Source organism: Plectropomus leopardus, chromosome 2, assembly GCF_026936395.1.
Source record: "Plectropomus leopardus strain MGB_pleo_1.0 chromosome 2, ASM2693639v1, whole genome shotgun sequence".
Taxonomy (NCBI): Eukaryota; Metazoa; Chordata; class Actinopteri; order Perciformes; family Serranidae; genus Plectropomus; species Plectropomus leopardus.
In genome coordinates this window covers 35,669,567-35,692,145 of record NC_142177.1, presented here as the reverse complement: position 1 = coordinate 35,692,145, position 22,579 = coordinate 35,669,567, and the positions used below count along the sequence as shown (strand labels likewise).

Sequence of the window (22,579 nt, the reverse complement as noted above, 5' to 3'; positions counted from 1 at the left end):
GCATTTTTTGAATGTCGTCAAATACCACCACTTTGTTGGTGGCAAAACTTTAAACTTTCACAGCAGCGTGATACCGACAGGCGATGCCAGTTGAAAACATGGCCACGCCCACACAGTCTGGAGAAATGCTGCTATCCTCAAAATGAGCTGTTTTAAACTCAGTTTTGTCATATTTGGTAAAAGTTATTTTCACTCAGATTTTTGCAGATACTTAATGAGAAAACTCAACTTTGATATGATATGTGCATTCAAGCCACATTTCCAGAGGCTTTATTTACATTTCCGAGTAATGTTCGGCTTCATCATGTAACATTTTCAGTAGGGAGCTATTTTTCGTGGCGTTTCTTCTACTGTAGAGCTTTTCTCATTTTTCCATCCTCTTCTCATCTGATTATTCCAATACACATATATTTTCACAACATCTAGAATAAAGCAACTGAAGACCAAATGAAGCTTTGTTTCATGAACATATTATGACAACAGTCTGTATCACAGTGCCGGGTTTTCTCCGCTCATGGTCGGTCTTACGAGGGGGAAACAACGTAGTGAATCTGCTGCAAACATCAGTCATGTGCACATATCACTATAATCTAGTTTATATGATTTATTGATTTCTCCTGGTCAGTGAGTACAGTACCCCGACTCCCCGAGCTTTATCCTGCACAGCTCAGCTGCGAGCTCTTGTTTGTGTGTCGAGTCAAGTCTCATACTCTATTAATGGGTTTGGTCTAGAATTGATTTAGAGGTAACTGCAGGTAACGCTTTACTTTATGTTTGGTTTGTGTTGAGCTTTGCGGGGCGTGTTTGCAGACTGGACTCAAAAAATCCCTGTTTTAAAATGTTTTCACCAATATGTTTGTGACATATAGGCTGAATAACTGTGTAGTTTCAGACTCAAGGCTCGGACTATTTCCTGAAAGCAATATGCTCCAGTGCAAACTTGGAATACAGCAAAGATTTGTCCATTCATTTTTTGCTTGTACCCATCGCCTCACCATCATCTTTGAGGAGGTGCTGTTCAGCTCTGTTGGAGTTTGTGTTTCAGCTGCAGAGGCTCGTGGGCTCTGTTGCTATGCTTTAACCTCCTAAAGCTCAAGTTTAAATCCAGCTCAACGCTCAGACTGAAGCTCTTTGAATCTGTTCTTCGGGAGGAAAGTGGAGAAATAAGAAAATATCCTGAACAGCTGAACAGGTTCTGCAGAGAAACAGAGTGCAGGTTACCAATATGTGTGCATGTTCAGGTGTGTGTGTACATCGCTCATACTGTGTGGGTTGCTAACTGTGTGTGTGTGTGTGTGTGTGTCACTTACTGCGTGGGCTGAATGTCAAATGAATACATCTCATTGACATGTACAAAGTGCTTTTTCTTCTACTGTTGTGATATATGAACTAGACTACATGGTCATAGTGTGACGCTGTTGGTGAGTGTGAGTGTGTGTGCGTGTGTGTGTGTGCGTGTGTGTGGGAGCCGAGGTTGTGCGGCTGTTTGAAGTGAGCAATGGGGTGCAGCGCTGCAGCTGCTGTTTGCATGCTAATGCTGCGGCAGAGCTGGAGGACGTGGGAGAGGAGGGGAAAAGGCCAGAGCCCGCCTACACACACACACACACACACACACACACACACACTCAATCACAACTTGCCATTTCACACTTCTCCTGGTGGAGAATCAGAGAACAGGCTGGATGTGTTGATGTGTTGCTGCCTCACTGCAGAGCATCAGGAGGATCAAACCCACCAACACATCCACATTAGACCCAGACGAACCAAAACCTCCGTCAGCCAACGGTGGACAAATGTTGAGCGTCTGCAGTAAAATAGAAAATGAATTTCTCAGATCCCCTGCTTAGCTAAAGTAGCAATACTGCACTGTAAAAAATACTCTTACAAGTAAAAGACTTGGGAAAAGGGGCAAGTGGGCAGGAGGATTTTAGAGTCAGGTATTTAGGACTGTAGAGGGATATTTCTGAGGGTATCTGGTGGACAGGTGGAGAATGCCAACAACACTTAAAAGAAAACCTCACCCTCATATTGCCCATTTCAGTACTAAATATTCACCCTGTCTTACATTGGATTGACTAAAACTTAAGTGCCACAGCAGTCTGCATTTAGCAACAGAAAACTATCAAAACATCAATTTACAAACTGTCACACAGTTCATGCAGTATAATCCGAGTCTCATTTATCCAGTCGTATGCTCAGTGCTTCCCGAACATGGGCATTTTTGCCAAAATCGTAATATATGAAACCAGCCCGTTCTCGTTCCGAGGTCGTCATACACTGCTGCTTTGCCAGTGATTTTGGCACAGATGATACGCTGCCAGGCGGCGTTAGTTTGTAACTTGGCTGACACAGCGTTCACCTCCCACATGAACATAGAGCCAAACTGTGTTTTTTTTTCCCTAAACCCAACCATGTGCTTCTGTTGCCTAAATTTTTACCACCTGTGCCTTTGTAGCCTAATCCTAACCATGTGCTTTTGTTGATGTCTCAGCGTTGGTTATGGCATCCCAGAGCGTAAACATCAGACGTAGGAGGAGAGCGTAATATGTAGACATAAAAGTCAACTGACGAAGTGGCAATATGTGACAACCTGGGATGTTAAAACACTTCCGCTGAAACAGTCTTGCTAAAATATTACGGTTTTAGCTAAAAATTCATGTGTTTGGGCAGTACTTAATATTATAGGCCATTTTCTGAATGTAGCCTTTTCCTCTTAAGACATGTGGGATCTACAGATATTATTCACATTTCAGCAGCACTCTTTGGACGTATATGTGCATCTTATGTGGGTTTCTCACAGTGTCAGACAGTTGCTGGTTTATGGTCAGCTCTGTATGTTGAACACAAACCAACTGTTTGTTGTTACAGTGTGTGAGACTGTAAGGTAGAGAAACAGGCCCAAAAGAAAAGTTCATATCTCTGGTCAGAAGATGAAGTACACGTACTTTATGAGAGACTTAGTGATTAAGTTATTTAAAGGGTGTAGCTGAGTTTGCGTGGCTGTATGTACACATGAATATTAGTGGAATATTGATTTTCATTAGCCTTTTAAACAGCTTAGTTGGAGTATTGTTTTTGTAATGAGGTCAAAACCCGGTGCATTTTGTAAATATATTTTTATAATGTCAGCGGAGTCAGTAATTATTTCCAGAAGGTGGCGCCGATCCATCATTGCAAATGCTGGCTGCCGTAAAACACTGTATTCCTATTTCATGTAATGCTCTCTCTCATCCAACTTATTTCAGCTACTATAAATTAAGATTTTCCTCATAGTAGTTCATAAACTAAAACAAAATGAAAATTAAACTAACACAAGTCAATATCTTAGAATAGAGACAAAACTAAAATTACTTATGCACTTCTAAAACTAAAATGAAACCAATAAAAAAATGAAATAAAAATAAGTAATACATAAACGAATGCCAATTGAAGAGTATAATATCTGATTCATACACATAAAAGCAAACTAAAACTGCTCTGACCAACTCCATTAAGACACATGTTAAAAAAAAAAGTACATTTATGACTCTGTACATGGTAAACTGTTTCTTTTACCATCCGTTCACAAGTCTGATGGCTCCAGGAATAAAACCAAATGTACTATTTGTTTTACATACAGGTAGTAAAAAACAATACATGTTAAAGTGTACAAGCCAACTGTATGACTGAGCAGTCGTATTCTGTTCCTACCTAGAGGGTAAACATGCATCACAGAGTAGAAATAGCCTCCCGTCCCTCATACCTCCACCCAAAACAACACAATGAGTCAATGTGTTGCTCAACTAGTCAGTTACAGTGGAGTCTCAGCTGGCAATGATAAAAGACTTGACGGTGTTTGTAAATCATGTTTCAAAATCGGGGTGGGACAGAGTGAATTTGATGTTTAACCTACAGAGACGGAGCAGTATATTTACAGAAGTTTTTATTCTGACCACATGATGGGCAGGTTAAGTGAGTTAAATCTCGGAGCTGCTTATGAAAATTTAATGTTATCTGTGAGCAGTGACTCCCCCCCTGGGCAGCAGTAATGACAGATATGAACTGCATGTCAGGGACCACCAGCAGAGCTCCAGGCCAGGAGGGAAGCCTGACCCTGCTGCCCAGGGCGGGGACTCCTCTGCCTGCGTATCCGTCAGCTGACAGCTGGCTGCAGGAGCCGCGGTGCTGAGGAGGATGTGAACCTCCTTGAACAGGTGACAGGGATTGATGTTTGACTCGGAACAGCGACGCCTCATATGGATTCTCTCCTGACCTTTGACCTCGGCTGTCAAAGGCTGTATTTCTTCTGCACCAAGCGTGGAAACAGCTGAGGTCGGGATTAAATGGAATATATTTCAAATTTTTATGGTTGCATTAAAATAATTTCTAATTCACCTCTGTTTGGTTCAGTTGAGCTGTGTTTGTATATTTTATTATATTTTTATTTAACTATTAATCCGAGTAAGATCCCAGTCGGATTGATGTCGATCAAAACCAAATTATTATTTTTAGGTTGTTACAACAGTGTATCATTTTGTCATATACCACTGTAATTTTATTGTTCTTCTTGGAACAATAAATGGTTTCTACCATTTTTTCCCAAGGTAAAGGTTTTTTTCTTCCTAGTTGCTATGAGCGTCAGACAGAGGGAGACAAGATGTGATTTGTGTTAATGACTTTTAAAAATAAAATTGAATTGACTTGACTAATTACTGTTTGGGATGATAGAAAAATTATCATTTAATAACAGCATATTAGAGCAAACAGCAGATAGTTTAAGTATCCATTTCAGCCCTGTAACCTAATATGAACCATAACTTTAAATAATCTTGTGTATCTTGTATGAAATTCTTCCTGTTTACAGGGGTGGATTATGAGAAAATGGGCTCTCGGGCACAGATAGGCAGAGGGGCCCCGACCACCACCTCTCCTACATAGGTGCAAAACATATGGATTTTGTGTTGGTTTTGCATCTCTTTGATGTCTTTTTGTGTCGACTTGTGGTTGTTTTGTGTCTTTTTGAGGTAATTTTGGTCTCTTTGAGGTAATTTTGTTTATCACTGAGGAAATTTTGTGTCTTTTTGAGGTCATTTTTGTGTCTTCTTTGGTTTTTTTGTTGCTTCGCAGTTCCCTTGCATCTCTCTGTGCTCATTTTGAGTCTCTTCCTGGTTGCTATGTGTTAATTTGAGTGACATTTTGGAAGTGAAGAGGCCAGGGGGCCTCTGGGCATGTCCCCCTTAGGCCTGTTCAGTAATCTACCCATGTGTGTTTTCACTTTATTTCACAAAGTGCAATGTTTCAGTCAGGCGTCGTTAAAAAGTCAGCAGGATGATCACAGCATTTTTGTGGTCTGTTTGATGGAGAGTGAAGTCAGTCGTTGTTGGACATTGAACAACTGATGAAGCAGTGCTGATATTGTAACTGATTTTTTTTCCCAGGCGCCTGCTGGAGCTGTAAAATACAAAACAGGTTTGAACCCAAAAGCACAACTCTGAGACCAGGCTGGTAAAATGAAAAGGTTTACTTAAGGTTGAAAACAGGCAAAAGTGAAAACCGGATAGGCGTGAGGTAAACCTATCCAGTAGTGGATCAGCAGTGTTGCTCTGTGGATTGCAGTGTTGTTCAGTCGTGGTCAGACCATCTGTGTGTACAAGCATGACGCCAAAGGGCACCTTTCGTGCTCACCTGGAACGTGACTGGACGACGTCATCTGAGAACTCAACCGAACAGAACAGCTGTTGTTGTTATTATACGCCAGCAGCCGGTTGGATGGCACCAGGCACGTTCACATGATTAGCACACAAGCAACATTGTGTGAGAATGCGGCCAGACAGAGCCGGGTACGTGCGCATGAAACACGGAAGAAACAGATTGAAACGCTGGTAGTGACGACGACGTAATATAAGGAGAGTCCGGTGTTCATTCTTGTATTGATATAAGGTTCTGTCTTCTACATCTTACCATGTGCCTCTTTCTCCTAAACCTAACCATCTGTGACTTTGTTGCCAATCCCAACAACTGTGACGGTCCGCGTTGGTTGCCATGTGCTCATATTGTATAAACATAAAGACGTCCTGCATTATCCCATCATGTGCATTTGTTGACACCCTGGTAGTGGCATCAGGAAGTCCAAACAGCTGACACAGAAAGATACCTAAAACACCATAAATAGTCCCGAAAAGTAATTGACAAAACAGCACCGTGTGACGAGTTGGGATGAGAACATATTGACAAATTTCACCCTATGGGCTGAGACAGATATATAAGCAAGAGGGTCAAAGTTCAAGGGCAATGTTATGACAGCGTAGTATATCCAAACTTTATGCATAGTCCATGCCACAATATGCACTTTGTAAGGGTAGCTGCAGTGCATACTGAAAGTAAAAAAGAAAAAGTATGTAATTCAGAATGCAGCATTGGTATCACCTCTTCAACAGAGCCCACATTCAGGTTCAGTTCGTCCCCAAAGCAGACGAAGAACATTTTAAAGAGAAGTTATGCAAGTTGGAAAAGAGCTGCAGGTGCATCACCACTTATGCTCACATCAGAGAACGAATGGAAATCTTATCACTGACTTGTCCACCAGTTATATGGACTCTCTCTGTGTTATGAAGCCTGTTTGGTTCCTTCACATATAGAAACCGAATCTGTGTATATCATGTTAGCAGAAGGCTCGGGAGAAAAAACAGAAAAGCCTTTGTGATAAAAATAATACAGATTACGTGAGAAGGTAGCCATGGATACAACATCCAGTCACCCTTGTCAGTGCATATATGGAGAGATTTATGTGTTTCCACCTCAAGTAGTTGTCTAAATGCTGTGTGTTGTCAGATAGCTGCAGTGTAGGTGGATCCTGACCCCGGGAAGTCACAGCGTTACATAAGCCTGATGGATTTGAATCACAGCCTCCATTTCATAATTAACATTAATACTGAAAAGTTTCTCTTGAAAACTGCAAGTACTCCAGCAGCACTGCTGATCAATGATTAAAATCACGATTAAATCACTGATTTCTATTGGCTCTGACTCCGCGCACATTCTCACAGAAAACTCCCACATAGTTTACACATACGAGATGAGACCTCGTAAAAGCCTCCAGCTGAAGTGTTAACATGTTATTTTAAAACGTGGACACATCACTATGAAACATTCAAGGACGATCCTGCTTTTTACAACCTTTTTCATCATTGTTATCTTTCTGAAAATATTTGACTCACCAAGTATGTGTCTGAAATCACTCCCTCGTTCACTCATTCACTAACCTCTGCATAATGAACGCTCAGTGGTTCCTTAGTGACCATCATCACTGAGGGAAAGTACATGTCAAGGACACTACACGTTTTGCTCCATTGAGGGAGTTTTTGAGGGTACTATAGAGTGCAGAATTGTCTCTCTAACAGACACTTCAGTAAAATGGAAAGTAAATTTAGTGACTGGAGGAATTTTGGGCACTCTTGATGTTACTTAAAGGAATACTTCAACCACAGAATGACTGTTTGTATATCAATTAGTCACATGATACCTTAGATTCATGAAAAAAAAATGTTTTTCTCGCATACCTTCAAGGAAAACCGCAAACATATTAATTATTGATTGACTGGTGACCACATTAATGCAGCTCAAAGTGCTTCACAATAAAAAAAACATTTAAAAAAACAAGATTAGACAATAAAAAAGACAGGCAGTGATAAATAAGATATAACAGTAAAAGTAAAAAAGTACAGGGACCAGTAAGAACCAGTTGTGGTTTAAAAATGTTCACAGAGCCCACTTCTCTTATAGCTTTTGGAAGGGTATTTCATAATTTTGGAGCATAGTTAACAAAAGCTGTGCTGCCTATTTTCTTGTACATATAATTGTGTGAATTTAAAAACCAGCAGCAGAAGATCTGAGAGCTCATGAAGGATTATAGAACGACGAGAGTTTGCAATGTAGGCCGGTCCCAAACCATTAAGAGCTTTAAAAACAAGTAACATAATCTTAAAATCTTTTCTAGGAGATACTGAGGAGCCAGTGGAGGGAAGGTAAAACCGGGGTAATATTCTCCCTTCTCCTTGTTTTGGTTAAAAGTCTTGACTGTTTCGGGAGGCCAGTTAAAATAGCATTGCAGTAAGAACGACCACATCTTTGCAGTGTCTCTTAAATGAAAAAAAAAAAAGAAAAAAGCTGTTTTGGTCACCTTCTTTATATTACGTCTATACATGTGCATTGATTCAAACTTATTAATAACATATTTATTTCTATAGCACTTATCAAAACAAAGTTTCACTTAGCAAGCAAAGAACATACAAAAAACACATCAAAACACAGCAATTAAAGAATAAAAGTATTAGATGGACGTCATTTAAAGATTAAAAGATGGTAGACGACTCAAACAGAATAAAAACTGACATCGGGTGAAATCAGGGAAGGCGGTGAGATAAAGGTGCGTTTTAAGCTTAGATTTAAAAGAAGCCACTAACTCAGCCTGCTGTATTTCTCCTCAGGCAGGGTGTTACAGAGCCTCGGGGCTCTTATTTCAAAAGCTGTGTCCCCTTAGTGTTCAGCCGCGAGTCTGGAAGAGATAAAAAGCCCCGCCAGAGGATCTCAAGGTACAAGCAGGGTCGTACAGGGATAAAAGATCTGAGATATACTGAGGAGTCAGACCATTTAGTGCCTTGAGAGTAATTAAAAGAACCTTAAATGTAGCCTCTGCTGTGCAGGAATTGTTGGGTACTTGCTGTTTGTAAACAGTTCACCTCACCTTCCTCGCTGTTCGGCTTGCACGTACATTGGAGGTTGCAGGAATGTTGCATTTGTTGTAATGGAAAAGCCGACAGTAAACTAAGCTAGCAGTTGATACTTACCTGTTAAAGAGAAAACAGGTAAACTTTCCATCGTTCTTCATCCTGCTCTTCAGTGCTCGCCAGTGAAAGTCACAGCAAGTCTGTGAATTTCGTAGCCACCTCACTGATGCATGCCGCTACTACCTTGTTGCTACCGTTTTAAAGTTGTGACCTCACCTGGGTGTTATTGCCTTGGGGCTACACCCAGGTGAGGTCACAGCCCATAAATGTCCCGACCAAAGCAAAGTAAAAGAATATAAAAAACACAGACAGAGAAATATGTATATAATATATATAATTATATATATAAATAATATATATAATATATTTTGTGTGTGTTTGTTTTTGAAGGAATGTCCTGAATAGTACACCTTTAAAATCAATACTAAAAAAGGCAGGAAGGCAGCGTAAAGACGCTAGAGCCATGACAAAATCTTCAAACCCGTACACGCTGTCTATAGCCGGTCTGCAGTTTTCCTACTTAGACATGTAAAACAGCTGCTACAGTAATCCAGGTGTGAGGAGAAAAAGTAGTAAAACTTAACATAAGTCGAATTCTGAAGTGCTTCTTAGAAGTACAAAAAAGTGTCTAAATTTTGTAATGTGCTACTCAGACTTCAAAGTACAGGAACAAGACGTCAGGGTTTCCAGCAACGGGCTTATTGTATTAAGATCGGTGGCCGGTAGATGACAGTATTTGAATATTTATGTTGCTAGAGCGAATGACAAGAATTTCTGTTTTACTTGGAAAAAAATCGTAGATTTGCCATTTCAGAAAGTACTGCTGGCGCCTGTTATGTGATCCGGCTGAGATAGAACTTCACGTTGAAAACACTCTCAATGCAGCGTCCACTTAGACAAATATTGTTTTTTACGTGGCTAAAACACGTTTTGATATCAATCCCTCCATACAGCACGTTAATGCTGAGCTGATCTCAAACTATCACTTTAAGTGTTGTGAATTGATAGAGAGGATCCAGACACCAGAATAAACTTTAAAACCACGTCAAATAGTCAAGTAGGCTGACTTCACCAGGTAAACAGTAGAGATCAGCGATTGGTCGTTAGCACAGGTACGCACATTCACAGCTCGTGAATGCTTCTGTCTGGCTGCTGATTGGTCGACTAAACGTGCTGCTGCTCTCCCCTGCATGCTGCACACAGTCGATCCAGAAAGCTGCAGAGATACATCACTGCTCATGGCATGCAGTTTACATTAAATCTCGACGCAGAAGCAGCTGATGATATACAGGACATTTTCGGGTGGCGTCTGTGGTGGTGCATGAAATTCCAGGGGAGGCACTGCACTCATGGTCACCTTGATGAATTCAGCTCTGAGGCACAATGAGCCATGACGAGCCAAGAGGTAAATCTGGAAAATCTAACGGACGTTTACAGTGTCAGCACTTACTGTTGGTGATGCTACCTGAAAAAAACTGAAGATTTATCCTCTGTGGACCCTGAACGTCTGAGCCAAATTTCATGATAATCCAACAGTTATCAACATGTTTTGCTTTGAACCAAATGCTCAGAGCCACGCAACTAAAAATAAAACAGGAAATATAAAGTCCTGTTTCCATGAAATTCATCCACAGCTGCTCAGTGCTGCAGTAACTGAGCTGCAGGTGGAATCACTCTTTCGTATCTGTGAAACTGCGGGGCAGAGGCACCAATAACACACCACACAGTGATGTATGACGCTATTACACTGCAGACAGAAGATCAGTCAGCATCCTGCTTCACTCTGTGCTGCACCGAGCTGCTTTAACACAAATACAGCTTACAGTTATTTCCACCATTAACACTTTTCTTTAATGGAATTGTTCATACATGTCTAATAATATTCAGATTTTATTGTTGGTGTTGACGAATGAGTTCAAGCTACAAGTTTAATTTCCACTGAGGGAAGGAACTGAGAGGAGCTGTTTTAAAGCAGAAAAATTAAAAGATAGATTTAATAAAACAGGCTGAGTTACACTTAAATGAGACTGGTCACATGTACAGGCTGACAGGAATCCACTGCGTGACATGCAGTGGTGAAATGTAAGTAAGTGCATGTACTTAATTACTCTACAAATTTGATGTATTTATACTTCACTTAAGTATTTCCATTTTATACTTTTACTCTACTTTTTAAAAATAGTTACTTAATAGATTAATGTTGAAAAATAAATAAATAAATAATTATTATAATAGTAATAATTGTTATTATTATAAGTCAAACTACCCAGTATGAATAATTAAAACCTTTTTCTCCATCACCAGCACCAAAGTAATGAACATTTAAGTGCATAAATAATAATAACCAAGTATTACATAAGATTCTGAAATAATTCTTTCTGCATAATGAATAATTTTATTCTTGGTATTTAAAATATATCCTGATACTATTACTTATGTGCTTTTACTTTAGTAAGATTTTGAATGCAGGACTTTTACTTGTAAAGGCCGTAACACACCACGCTTATGACTGAGTCGCTGGTGACTGACTGAGGACCTCCTCGCTGTGAGAGTCCCACACCTTTGGCCCTTGTTGACCCTCATTGGCCCTCGTTGACTCACAAAATCAGCATGTCGAATCGGCGGTGGCGATCGTAGAGCTTGTTGGCAAATTAAATCTCTCTGATTGGCCGTTCTGCTGTGAGCAAGGAAACAGAAAGAGAAGTTACTTTGCAGATTAACATTATTGATACAAAACTTGAAATCAGTTAATAGTTTATGATAACACTGTAAGTTAAGTTACCCAGCAGTTTATGAAGTAATTAAAATCAGCTCCACCTTTACAGGCTGCAACATAAAAGTGATGATCACATTAATAAATCAATAATTGTAATCCAGTGACATATATGACTTTGAAATGCGTTGTTCTGCATTATGAGTACTTTTACTTTTGGCGCTATAAGTATATTTTAATGCAAAACTTCTGACCCTTTACCTAAGTTAGATTTTGAATGCAGGACTTTTACTTGTAGCAGAGTATTTTCAGAGGTTAGTATTGCTTCTTTTACTTCTGAACAGACTGACTGTCAAAGACATTTTGGGAAAATTTCAAGTGACCACTCTCCTTTGCCTCTGTGTGTGTGTGTGTGTGTGTGTGTGTGTGTGTGTGTGTGTGTGTGAGAGCTCCTGCTGCCATTGAAGCCATGAACAGATGGAGGGGTGACTTTTTTGCCCTGAACTCAGTCTCTCAGGACACTCTCCCTCCAGGCTCTGGAACGCCTCCAGCAACTAAATAACTGCTTTTGACAGCTGAGGTTGTGGATCAGGGGTCCCACTCACAGCGCATCATTTGTCTAAATGTAGCTTCTGACGGCTCAAGTTTGGAGAAACTCATGTAATAGTGGTAATATCCGGCCCAGGTAACGTGTCTTCCACCCTGGGTCTTATTGTCATCGCTCTAACTTTGGGTCACGCTGACCTAACACTCACATACTTTTGAGAGAATTATGACAACATAGCATGTATCAGGATGTGGTGTGAGCCTCCCAAAGCTTTCTTTGGAAAAAAAGCATCATGACTAAACAGTTCATTAAGTTTCTGTGAAATAATCACCAGCGAAAATCACCACTGTATCCACACTGCCCTCCAGGTACAGAGCATGGAGGTGCAGAGGGGATCGCTCTGAGACAGTCTGATCCCCGCAGCCACAGCCGTCTCCACTCCGTCTGAGTGTCCACTGGGGTCTGTCATTGTGTGCTGTTATAGTGTGCTGTTGTATGGATCTTGTGTGGAGTGCTTCAGAGAGGAATTTCCCCTTGAAGACAATAAAGTCTATTTGTGAAAGCATATTTCCGCCAGTGTTATCTAAAAAAAAAAAAAAAATTTTTACAATAATCCTGTAAGTTATTAAAATGAGAAACTAATCTAAAAATTAATGATGGACATATATCAAAAAATGATTTTGTATCTAAAAATAATGGGTAATTTTCTCACAAATAATGACTTATCTGAAAAATAATGAGTTATTATCTCAAAATAAAAAGTAAGTCTCAACTTAATGAGTTACTTATCTCATATTAATCTGTTAATATCTCTATCTAATATCTAAAAAATAACAACTTAATAATGTTTTGCATTATTGTTAAAATAAAAAAAATATTTTTTGAGAAAGCTTCTCATTATTTTAAGATACTAACTCATTATTTGAGTCTTTTACATTATTAGTTTGAGATAAATACGCCATTTAAGATGCTAACTCATTGTTTGAAGATACTAAGTGATTATTTTGAGATGCTATATCGTTACTTTGATAAAGTTTCTCATTATAACGACTTATGGAAGCAGAAATGTGCTTCTATCGTCTAAAGTCTAAAAGTCAATAAATGTAAATCTAAAGTTTTATGGCCATCACTGGATTGTCTGCTGTTTTTGTGCTACAGACTGAGCATCAAACATACTATTGTCATCTTTACATTTTGTCTCCTACAGTTTTGAATCCGGCGGACGTCCCTCCGTCTCCTCCTCATCCTCACAGACGTCTCATCAAATGAAATGTGGAAATCTCCTCCCCAACCTTTCGTGCCTCGGACACACTCTGCAGGATATATATTGACAATAGATACACAGGTGTGTTGTGACAACAGTGTGTTCAGGAGGGGACACGAAGGACTGCAGCGAATCAGGAAGGTGAGTCCTGACACGGTACATTCCTCTGATCTGAGTCCCAGCAGAGCGGCGGAGGGTCGAAATGTTACATAAAAATAATAATCAGTGATGTGATGGAGAAAATACTCCTTTACTTAAAGGTCCAGTTTGTAGGATTTAGGGAGATATATATTAGTAGAATTGATTATAAAGTTTATATATGATTATTATATTATTATTATTATTATTATTATTATTATTATTATTATTATTATTATTATTATTATTATATTTTTATGGTGTTTGATTATCTGAAAATAACAACTGTTTAGTTTTGGTTATCTCATAATTATTATAATTCTTTATATCTACATATGGAGGGAGTCTGTGTTTAAAGATTGCAATGTTGTATTGCTATATTTCTACAGTAGCCCAGAATGGACAAATCAAACACTGACTCTAGATAGGGATGTTTGCGTCTTCACATCGGCCACTGAAGCTGTTTTTACTAGTTTAGATCACCACGTTTTGTTGTTTCGGAGAGGAGGGCACCTCTGTGAATAATCTGGTAAAAACCTTGTGAACGTCTTGATCAGAAATAAGCGAGCACACGTTAACTTATCAAAGAAGACGGGCGAGCACAGAGATGCACTGATTCGTAACGTGAAACTGCTTCATTCATTGTTTTAAATGGTTTTAATCAGCTGGTCCATTTGTTTGGAGAGGAAGAAACCTCTGTGGATAATTTGGCTTCCAAAAAAAACTTCCTGAACACTGAAGAAAGTCTAACCAGGTTTAATCTGGGTGCAATCTGCACTTCACCGCTAGATGCCACCAAATCCCCCTGAATCTTAAACATTTCACCTTTAAGTAAAAATACTAATACAGCATTGTAGAAATACTACATCAAAAATAATATCTTGCATTTAAGATGTTACTTAATGTATACCATTGGGTTATTATCACACATGCATCAATGTATTTTTTATCTTTTACTTTGATTTTTTTTAAATGTGCACAATAAAACCACAACAAAAGTACAACAGATTGAAATGGATCGTGCAGGTGAGATAAAAACCACATAAAGATGTCTTACCTAAATAAACAATCCAAACAGTGATGAAATCAAAACACAAACAAAAGAAAAATAAACATCAGGAAAGATAAAATAAAAACATATGAGACAATTAAACAAAATAATAAGGTAGAAAAGCTGACGTGAAGTGACGTCCTTATTTAAAATGTAAACACTGTGTACTGTAAAAGCAGTATTTTACTGTTGCAGTTGGTTGATTTCATTTTGGAACAATTTTATTTTAAACTGCATCTACTGATTAGTATCCCTACTGATTAATGATTATGATTACATAATAATTTGCTGATTATTTTTTTCATCAATCAAATTATTGTCTTGTAAAATATCAGAAAATAGTGATAAATCCAGACACAATTACCCAGTGCATTCAATGTGTTTTTTGTTTGTCATCTTAACCTTAAAAAAAATGTTAATATAGAAAATAAATCACAATAAGTAAAAGAGAAAACAGCAAATCATCACGCTGAGCAGCTGGAACCGTGAGATGTTTTTGCGTGAAAAATGACTTTAAAAAAATAGTCAAAATTGTTGAAAATTATTCATTTTTACACTTTTAAAATGAAACACTTCAAGAACAAATAACACGTAAATATTAAAAAAACCAACAACAAAACAATAAATATGAACAGATGTTAGACAGAAATTACTATATTCCTTTAAGAATATATTACTGAAAACATTTAGTCTAATATAAACATAATTTCTTGGAGAATTGTTTGACGGAAAAGTACGTTGATATTTTGAATGCTGAGTTTATAATAAATGATGCAGATCTGGGACGCGGCAGTGACACACAGTCGGGATGAGCAGCTTCGGTCGGTGGTGACGGCAACTTTGGGAACAGTTATGAGCATCAGTAGCTCTCCTTCTTCTGCAGTCAGCGTGTGCTGAAAGTGAGGCAGTGTACTGTGCTGTTAAATGGCAGCTTTAACCACCTCTCTGCCTCTCTGTCATTAGCATAGCGTAGGAGGCAGAGCTGATTGAGTGGCCAGTTGGCAGTCAGAGAGAAATTTCTTTTCTGATTCTTTGTTCATGTTCTGCATTTGGACCAGAAGACAAAAATCACCACACATGAGCACAAACGGGCTCATCAAGGTACATCTTCATCTCTTAATAATAACACTGCGAGCTCTGCTTTTCATAACTATTAAAGGCAAGTTAAAAAAAAAACAGCTTCCTAACTGAAACGCCACCATCGACCTTCACGACACCTTTGAAAGGACAAATATCTCCTCCTCTCCAAAGGTTAAATACATGTCAATATAATTGATCCAAAAACAATCCGTTACACTGCTATTCAAGGTGTACTCTTTATTATACAACTCAGCTGAGATTCAACTTCAGTTCAGCTTAGATTCAGTTTGAGATTTTTCATTGCATTGTTTTACTTGACCATAACTAAATTAAAAAAAATAAAATCAACATTTTACCTTGATGTCAAGTATTAAATACACAATGACATCCAAAATTATGTCTGCGGCACCAATAACAGCACATAATCAGCAGTAATATCATATCCTCCCCATAATTTGACGAGTATAGCCTTTAGCCTGTAACTGGTAGAATTAAGGTAAATGCTTCCCCAGACAATACAAGCCTATTTTTATGAATCCCTTTTTTGTAAAAAAAAAAAATCTAAATGATGATTGTCAAAATTATAAGATACTAAGTTATAATCATGAGGAACTATGTCATAGTTTAAATTTGTCAAAAGCGGATTTGACTGATGTTGTTGATACTTTCAGCAGTCTTAACTTTTTATTTGTTAATTCATTTTTCTGGCATTAGTGGGCCTCCATACTCTGGTCCAAGATACACCTTGTGGTGACACATCACGTAAAATTTACTGTATTTATGAATCTTACTATCACATTCAACATCACAATATGCATTACAGGCCCACATTGAAAAACAGATCCAGTGCTCACCAAATACTAAAACATTTATCTCAAAATATTGAGCTTATTTTCTTATTTTCTTCATTTTACTTATTCTTGAAATGATACCTCTTTCTGTGAATATTACGTTTTTTTTCTTAAAATATTACAGCCCTTTTATGGAATGTTTTCCTTTTATCTTAAAATATAATGACTTTATTCTTTAAATAATTGTTTTTTTTAAATGTATTTTTTTTTTGTTGTCAAAATCTGCATTTTTTGTCCCCCGACTGACCAAATTGAAGAAGCTTTTTGAATTTGATTATTATTATTATTAATTATTTAAAAATATTACATTATAAATTAAATATCCCAACTTTTATCTTAAAATGTCCACCCAATTTCAAAATATGGAAACTATACGCTCGACATATTATGATTTGGTATAGTTTTTTATAGTTAAATAAAACACATTTGTCAAAATAGAACAAATTTCATTTTTTTTTTTTCAAAATAGTACAACTTAAGTTGATTTAATGTTGAAATGTCACTTTTCTGTCTTAATGCTGGACATGATGACTATTGGTGGCTTTTTACAAGTTTTTTTTTCCAACTTAGCAAAAAAGATGCAAAACAGAAATTAGTAGATCTAGAAGACAATTTAAATGAATAGAGAAAAATGTCTAGTAAACTATATTCATAATACTGTATTTAAAATTATTTCACAAATTTTTAAAGCATTTTTTCCAGGTCATTTCTTGCTTTGTATGTTTTTTGTTTTTTTTGTTTTCTCTCTTTTTCTGTTGATTTTAATTTTTGGGGGGACATTTTTCAGGTAATTTTCTTGTACTTTTCACAGATTTCTTGCTAAACTCTGCCTCATTTGTTCTTTTGTTACTCATAACCATCATCCCATGTTTTTGGATTTAAAAAAAACAATTTGCAATTGAATAATTTAATTGTATTTCCATCTTTGCTGAGCAACAGTTTAGTGTGAAAGGAATTAAAAACCCATCCCATATAGACGTCTGCCCCAAATATAAGCCTGTTGAGGTCAATAATGCAAAGTTTTATGGTTGTCTATCCTGGAAAAACATGTTAAAAAAAAAACAGAAGACACAATAAACAAGATAGTGTCTCATCATGTGCGTCCCTGCAGTGGGCGGATATGAGCCTCCATACATCGCTCCAGATGTGGATCTCCTTTTCTCCTCAGATAATTCCTCCTTTATGAAGTTTCCAGGGCTTCAGCCTGGATGTTCACCCCGGGGCTGATGTTCTCGATAGCGAGAGCTCTGTTTCTGCCTGATTACCTAATTAATTCATAGATCCACCTTAAAAACAGGGTAATCCCGGCTGGTCCCTCCCTCTCTCGCGGTCTCCAGCACCAGTTCACTTCCCTCTCTCAGTTCCCCCAGCTCGCCAGGAAAAGACGCTGCTGACCCGGACTTTGGGTCTTTTCTCTGGTCCCTGTTTGCATGTGTCGGACCCCTCCAGTCCCACCCACCGCTCTGCAAACACCAACACACCACCAGTTACTGGATCTGCTGTTCGCTGCCAGAGCTTTTACCCTCCAGGAGAGAGAATTGTATTTCTTCCTTTGTGCCGGATTGATTTCTGACTGAATCTGGATTTGTTTTGCTTCCTCTAACCGCTGCAGGACCAGAGCTGATGCTTCCACAATTACTGTCAAAGAAACTGGTTTAAACGTCGGAACAAAGGGACGCTGAAGATCTTTTCCTCCACCACCAACACCACCCGGTGTGTCAATCATTTCACCACTGCAGTTGTCAAGTTGGAGCCCTGCTGGGAAATGGACAAACCCCTCTAAACTGAAGACGCTGCTCTGCCTCACAAACAGCCACAGCGGGACGTGATTTGGACGAGGATCCCCGAGTGGAGGTAACGTCTTTTTGTGTGTGTCTTTTTTTTTCTTAAACTTTATCTGCCACAAGTCCGATTCCTTTTCGTATCACTTGTGGCTGAAAAACACCAAAAACATCGTCGTCTGTCCGCTAAAGTGATTTTAAAGCGTGTTTTTAAGGACTCTGTCGTGTCCCCGGTTGTCCGCACTGCTTAGCATCCGGGTAACGTTCACAACCGCTGTTTCTTTACCTTGACACCCACTTATTAGCAACTACAGGCGATTTTTGGGGTTTTCCACAGGTGTGAACGCACAACCAAGCCGTTTGGGGACATTTTAACCTCTATTTTACTGTATTTACTGGAGTATCAACAACAACGGTGTCTCACAAACCCCCTCGAGGCACGTTTTCTATCCCGTTTCTTCCCGTCAAACGTCCCGACAGTTAGCTAGGTTACAGCCCCGATACGTGCCTCTCTGTCTGCAGTCAACGCTGTTAAGGCTCCATTCAAAAAAATGTGGACGTTAAACATCGTTTTTTAGACCAATCAAAACACCAGTTTAAACACACGCTGCGCCACTGTGGGATCGTGTAGAAATTAACACACATCTAATATATCGGATAGCACTCAGTTTCCATAAAATATGAACTTTTAGTCATGTTACGCAGTGCTCGCTAGTCGGCAACCGCTGTGTATTTTCCAGCAAGTGAGTGCGTATCAGTTACTAAAGTTGTCATTTTAGTAAAATGAGATGTTTGTGTGTGCACTAGAGGTGTGCCGAATTGTAAAGCAGTTCACAGTGAAGGTTTTTTAGTTTTTCAAGACCACGAAATCCTCACGTTAATTGTTAACTTAGAAATGTTGTTTAAATAGTAAGACTCTGAATGGCGCTTTTGTTACGGGTCTCCCCGGGCGACAGAACGGCACGTATCGACTGTTGCAGTGGTTGCGAGGCAGGAATCAGACCGCCTGCGGATGTCTCCGAGTGTCTGGAAACAGTTTGCTCATAGTCCCTGCCTACAGTGTTTTGTTTTCCGAGTGATATTTCCCCTTGGTAACCAAAAGAACCCCTTTGTCATCAGTAAATTACACGGTCTCTGGTAACTTCATTAAAAAAGGAGGCTCTTTTTCAGCGCACACTGGTTGCTGCGGTTGTTGCTCCTGCTCTGCTGTTTAAATGTGTGTGTTTCTGCTTTGACTCTGGTGTCCTCTCACTGTCGTCATGAATGCGGCGCCTTTCGGGATGAGCTTGTTCAGCTTGTTGGAGTGGTTTGGCCACATTTGGCGCACACATTGCAAATAGTTTTTCTGCTTTTCCGGCTGTCGTATTGACGGGTGACCGAGGGTGGAGGGGGAAAAATCGTTACCGAGCTCGTTTTATTTTAATTAACGGGTGTTCAGCTCAAGAAGAACCGTCCTTACGTCATCTGCAAAGATGGGCGGATGAGCACCAGTAGCTGCTCTGCTCCTTTTTTCTCCTCTCCTCTCATTTCATCCATCTCCTCCTTCTCCCCCTCCTCCTCCTCCCCTCTCTATCTGGGTGTGTCCTGCCTTATTGCGTTAGGAAGGAGGGGGGATCCCGCATCTTGGCTCATGGTGACTCCTCCTCAGCTTGTGACCTCCAAACGAGGGCATTGCTCCCTCTGTTTTCCTCTGCTGCTAATTCACCAAACAGAGATGCTCTTTGCAAAGAAAATTGCTGGAAAGGAAACTTTGATGTCTGCTTCTTGAAATAGGTTGAAATTTTGGATAATTTTGACGGGAGCAATGGCACAGGGTCTCTGTTTCTTATTGGAAACCAAAGGCAAAATGGGCTTGTTTTGATCAAATGTTCCTGTTTTCATTGATGATATGTCACCAGGTGTGAGTCTGGGTCTGTCATTTGCTACCAAAACTTATTTCATTTGAAAGAAGATCATTAGTGATCTGGATGCTGAGACCCGACAGATTCACAATAATAATTATAGCACCGTTTTTGCACACCAAAGAGTCTTTTTGACAAGTGCACTGGATCAAAAACTCACTTAGGCTAATTAACATTCCAACTTTTTTTATTGTTAAATAATGTTGTTCTCAAAACTCATGTTCACTCGGCCTAAAAAAAGAGAACTTTTTTTCTCATTTCTTTTTTTGTAAAATAAAATAGTGAACAATACAGATGAGGTATTGTCTCTATTTTTTGGGTCAAAATATTACTTGTTATACTGCAACCTAATCTAAGAATAGCCTGTAAAAGATTTTTTTATCCTCCCTATGTATCCTTGGAAAATAAGTTGAAATAAGAACACAGTCTATGTGATAATAAAAAACCCTGAAGTCTGTTTTTTGAAATAAGTTGAAATGTTATATCGTGGAGAGAGATGGCACAGGGACTGTTTATGGGATGTCCAAAAGCAAAATGTCTTTGAGTTTTTGCACCCCAACGAGTCATTTGGACAAATGCATTGAATCAAAAATTCACTCAGGCTAATTAACAAGCGTTTGGTCCTTAGACCTTCATCGGATAAAATGTCGAGATGGATTTTAATAAAGTCGGCACACTGATTAACAGTGTCTGGGATCCTTCACGGGACAATATATTAAAATGGTGATCTGCAGTGATGACGACAGTTCAGGGTTTCCCCCCTGAAATGGTTCAGCTGAGGTGCTCTGTCACACACATCCGGATGCATCGTCTCGAGATCTTATTAGCTAATAGGTGGCGGCCTTAACAGCACTTACATATAATGGCATTTGAGAGAAGGCACTTCTGCTCTTTAGCAGCTAGCAGAGGTGGTCTTTGCTTCAGGCAAGGCAGCTTACATCGCTATAACTAGAGGTGAAACGATTAGTCAATAAATTGATTGACAGAAAGACAGCAGGAAAAAAAAGTCAAACACGAGCTTTTCCAATGTGAGGATTTGCTGCTTTTCTCGGTTTAATATCCCTGTACATTTCTCTTGGTTTTGGTCTTTTTAGTCAGAAATTCACATTTAACCCTTTAAAACCTGAACAGACATCAGTTTGCTTGCATTGCTTTTGGTGGCCTTTCACAAGCACTGAAACTCAAGCAGATCAGTTTACTTTATTTTGGAAATATGGGAAAAAGACAATGAGCAGATTGGTAAGAAATGTCCTGCCAATTGCAAGAAGTTAGTAAAAGGTGACAAGACAAGAAAAATTACCTGAGAAAGAAAAGAGGAAGAGGAAGAGGAAGTTATAAGAAAATCAACAAAAAAACTGGGAAAAATAATAAAGAAAACAGTATTTATAATCTTTATAATTATGCATTTAAAATCATGTTATAGAAAAAAGGCACTTTTTCTGGTAATTTCTTTATTTTTGTATTTTTTGTGTGCAAATTTTCAATTTCAATTTGTAAATGTGGAGACATTATCTGTGTGGCACTGAGTCCAAGACAGATTTCCCCTGCGGGACAATAAAGTGTATCGTATCGCATCGCATCGCATCGCATCGTATCATATCAAATGGTATAATATCGCATTGTATCATAATTTTCTTGTAATTTTAACTAAATTCTTGACATTATTTTGGGTTTTCTTTTGTCTTTTCTTGTAAAGTTACTCATGGCCTCTTGATTATGTTCTTAAAAAGAATCAGGCCAATATGTTCAGGTTTCAAAGGGTTGAATCTATAATACTTTATACTATATCATTACTATATAATACTATATCATTATATTGACTTATAACAAAATAATTGTTAGTTGCAGGTGTAGCTGTAAAGCTGGAATTATTCCTCTGCAGAACTACACGTAACACGATGCACACACGCTCCAAATTTCAGCAATGCAAAATGCAGACCTATATGTCAGGCAAGCTGAATGGTGGCTCTAACATGCCGGTGGGAAGTTTTCTCATTTTTTTCGGTCAGAGTTTGCTTGTAGTTACGTTTTCTGTACATCATAGTTAACTAAATTCCTCTTGAGGACATTCAGTTTTGTCGCCCATCGTCTTGTTATTGTCCCGCCTTTTTACATTTATCAATTAAAATGACTTCACATGCCCTCAATCCATGCAAGTATAAAGGAAATACACCCAAGCGAATCCAACAACACCCATGTAGTTTGCTTAGATGGGTTTGTTCTCAGGCTTTTAGCTTCCATTGATGCCTCAGTTGGTTGGCTTTTAATGTGAACAGTCTGCAGGAAGTCTTAAATTTTCTTGGGAGTAAAGCTGCAGGTAAATCCACCCATGCCCCCGGGAACAGTGCTGAGCCCCAAATGTGGAATTACAGCTACTGAGTCCATCAGATGATGCCATTGGGACCAAAAATACTTTTTCCAATAGACTTACACAGTGAAATAGGTGTATGTAAATAAGAGGATTGCGGGTAAAATTCTGTGATTAAAA

At 38.7% G+C, this 22,579-nt stretch overlaps 1 protein-coding gene across 5 annotated transcripts in view; it reads left to right on the top strand.

The window, feature by feature from the left end:
* Positions 1-17,670: 17,670 nt before the first annotated feature.
* Positions 17,671-22,579, top strand: part of LOC121960036 (plasma membrane calcium-transporting ATPase 1-like) — a 132,566-nt gene continuing 127,657 nt past the window's right edge. For 3 of the 5 annotated variants that reach the window (XM_042509639.2, XM_042509646.2, XM_042509631.2), the window contains exon 1: positions 17,690-18,263. The gene's annotated coding sequence lies outside the window, so the exon portion shown is untranslated. Of the gene's footprint in view, positions 18,264-22,579 lie in introns of all 5 variants that reach the window. The other 2 variants (XM_042509656.2, XM_088069580.1) reach the window with 2 other exon arrangements.